Genomic DNA, 3,508 nt, shown 5'->3' with positions numbered 1-3,508 from the left:
GCATGCTTTACTGTATCTACAGACTGATTGCACTGTGGGGGGTTTTGGTAAAACTTAAAGTTGTGGGGTTTTTTTTGCACATGTTTTTTATTTGTAAATAACTTTGCAATGCTTTGTACTGGAATCATCATTTTAGTGTCATTTTAAACAGGTTACATTTTAAAATAAAATGTATTGTTTTCATCCACAGTAACAATGACTTTTAAAAAAAAATGTTAAAAATTACATTTTATGTTATGTTTTTTGTCTTTGTGTTACATAATATACAGTAAATGTAAAAAATTGTGAAGTAGTTAAAAGTATACATGGAGTCTGTAGATGTAGCCAAGATGTAACATGTAGTGTGCATAACATTTCCTGCACCAGTCCCTCTGTAATGACTAGCAAGTGCAAAGGTTTGTGCCTATTGTTTGTTTTCTACAATGTATCCACCGTGTAGTTTCCAACAAAAAAACAAAACTATAACGGAACCGGACCCTGACTGCACTCGGGTATTTCCATTAGACTCCCGCTTCCCTGTCTGAACACAGATCCACGGACCCCACCGCTGACCATACAAGACGAGACAGCACCAGACTTGTATTAAAACAGGAAATGGACTGCTTTATTTTAACACAGATACAAGATGTATACACAGGGCGGGGCAATACATTTAGTAACAAGCAGGGGTGGACTGACAACTCCATGGGGCCCCCGAGCAAAAGGGGAACATGGGGCCCCTGTGTCCTTGCCCACACTCAAAAAACACCCAAAAAAGCCTATAAAAAGGTACCAGGGGAATTTCATGGGGCCCCCTACTGACCTCGGGCAGTGCTCGAATGGTCAGTCCGCCCCTGGTAACAAGAGATGCACAGCAGACACCTCCCACCAAGCCAATACACATAAACACATACAGGGGCGGACTGACAACTCATGGGGCCCCCGGGCAATAGGGTATCAAGGGGCCCCTGTGTTCTCACCCACACTCAAACCACACCCAAAAAAGCCTATGAAAGGTACCAGGGACATCTCATGGGGCCCCTACTGGCCCTGGGCCCTCGGGCAGTGCTCGAGTTCCCCAATGGTCAGTCCACCCCTGAACACATACATCCCATAATAGTTTGCTCAGAAGCAAGATACAATAGAACAATGGCAGTAAACAATGAACAACCACCACACCCCACCTATACATGTCCACAGAATATCAGGACGGATCACCCTGTACCCCTAACAGGCACAGGGTGACTTACACATAATAGGGATATGGGGAGCTGAGACAGGGGTCTCCCCACCTCTCCAAAGGGGGCTGTGTTCCATGGGCCCCCCAACCAATGTGACTCCCATCACATAAACGTAAACTAGTGTGAAGGAAATGAAAGAACCATATAGATGGATGGCAAAGGGACACAGCAGTGTGGATACAAATGTGCAATGTTTCCAAAGAAATAACATAGACAAGTGCACACAGCAATGCGTTTATTTTTAAAACATTTACAGATTTCCATATATAAAATACTGGAACCAGGGGTTTACTGACAACTCATGGGGCCCCCGGGCAGTAGGGGCCCCTGTGTCCTTCATGGGGCCCCTGTGTCCTTGCCCAAACTCAAAAAAGCCTATGAAAAAGGTACCAGGGACATCTCATGGGGCCCCCTACTGACCCCGGGTCCTCGGGCAGTGCCCGAGTTTCCAAATGGTCAGTCCGTCCCTGACTGGAACCTATAAAAGGGAAAATATATATATATATGGTCATTAGACAGTACCTGCTAGATGGCATTAAAAAAATAAATAAATTAGAAACAAAATTTGTCAATGAATAGAATAAATACTTTGTGGATAAAATATTATTTGAATTATTCAGGTTGCCAATGAACAAGTTGTCTGTTGACTGCAATGATTCCACAGCGCTCTGATTGGGTGGTTCCCCTCATATTATATCTGGTAAAATGGACCAGAAATCTGACGGGAGTTTTTCCTCCTCTTTCCTAACCCATCCCTACTCCATCCACAAATGAGAGAAAAAAAGTTTTCTGCACAATAACGATTTACAAAAAAAGTAAACTATATCTAAAAACAAACTTTTTTTTTTTCATTCACACTTGCATTGACTCTAATGCTCATTATAGCGACTACCTGCTTTTTTTTATGTGTTTTTGATGCTTCTGTGATACTTTTTTGAAGATGTATGCTGAGTTCACACATGTGCGATATATCGCATGTGATTCGCACAGGAACTGCACTGCATTCCTGTGCAATCATATGCGAATTGTGTGCGGCGCGATTGGAGCCGTACATTTTGTATGTCTCAAATCGTACCACATCCGCACCAAAAACACGCAAGACCCTTTTTTTTGGTCCTCACTAGAATCGGACCGTATGGGTATTCACACCCATGCGATGCAATTCTGCACATCACACGGTTTGCATGAACGGGGTGCGATTCTGATGCGGTGCGGAATTCACACAGAAAACACTGAGAATCCTCACCACATCAGTGTGAACCCGGGCATACTGAAGCTTGGCCAATGCCCTCAGTAGTACCCCTGTTCAGCAGATCCCCAGCTTATTAGTACTTTTGCCCAACAGATCCCCTGCTCAGCAGTACCCCCAGCTCTGCTGGTGTCCCACTTAGTAGTTTTCCCAGATCTGCTGATCCACCAATCAGTGGTAACCCCCAGCTCTGCTGATTCCCTGCTCAGTAGTAACCCCCAGCTCTGCTGATTCCCTGCTCAGTAGTAACCCCACGCTCTGCTGATTCCCTGCTCAGTAGTAACTCCCAGCTTTGCTGATCCCCTGCTCAGTAGTACCCCAGCTCTGCTGGTGCCCCACTTAATAGTTCTTTCAGATCTGCTAACCCCCAGCTCTGATTATTCCCTGCTCAGTAGTAACCCCCAACTCTGCTGGTGCCCCACTTAGTAGTTCTCTCAGATCTGCTGATCCAGCACTCAGTAGTTCCCCCCAGCTCTTCTGATTCCCTGATCAGTAGTAACCCCCAGCTCTGCTGATCCCCTGCTCAGTAGTAACCCCCAGCTCTGCTGATTTCCTGCTCAGTAGTAACCCCCAGCTTTGCTGATCCCCTGCTCAGTAGTACCCCCAGCTCTGCTGGTGCCCCACTTAATAGTTCTTTCAGATCTGCTAATCCACCACTCAGTAGTAACCCCCAGCTCTGCTGATTCCCTGTTCAGTGGTAACCCCCAGCTCTGCTGATTCCCTGCCCAGTGATAACCCTCAGCTCTGCTGATTCCCTGCTTAGTGGTAACCCCCAGCTCTGCTGATTCCCTGCCCAGTGATAACCCCCAGCTCTGCTGATTCCCTGCTCAGTGGTAACCCCCAGCTCTGCTGATTCCCTGCAGAGTGGTAACCCCCAGCTCTGCTGATTCCCTGCAGAGTGGTAACCCCCAGCTCTGCTGATTCCCTGCAGAGTGGTAACCCCCAGCTCTGCTGATTCCCTGCAGAGTGGTAACCCCCAGCTCTGCTGATTCCCTGCAGAGTGGTAACCCCCAGCTCTGCTGATTCCCTGCAGAGTGGT

This window comes from Staurois parvus, unplaced genomic scaffold, assembly GCF_062004578.1.
Source record: "Staurois parvus isolate SC_StPar_1 unplaced genomic scaffold, SC_StPar_1.0 ptg001621l, whole genome shotgun sequence".
Lineage (NCBI taxonomy): Eukaryota > Metazoa > Chordata > Amphibia > Anura > Ranidae > Staurois > Staurois parvus.
The sequence above is the reverse complement of the archived record's forward strand: the minus strand, read 5'-3'. Positions refer to the sequence as shown.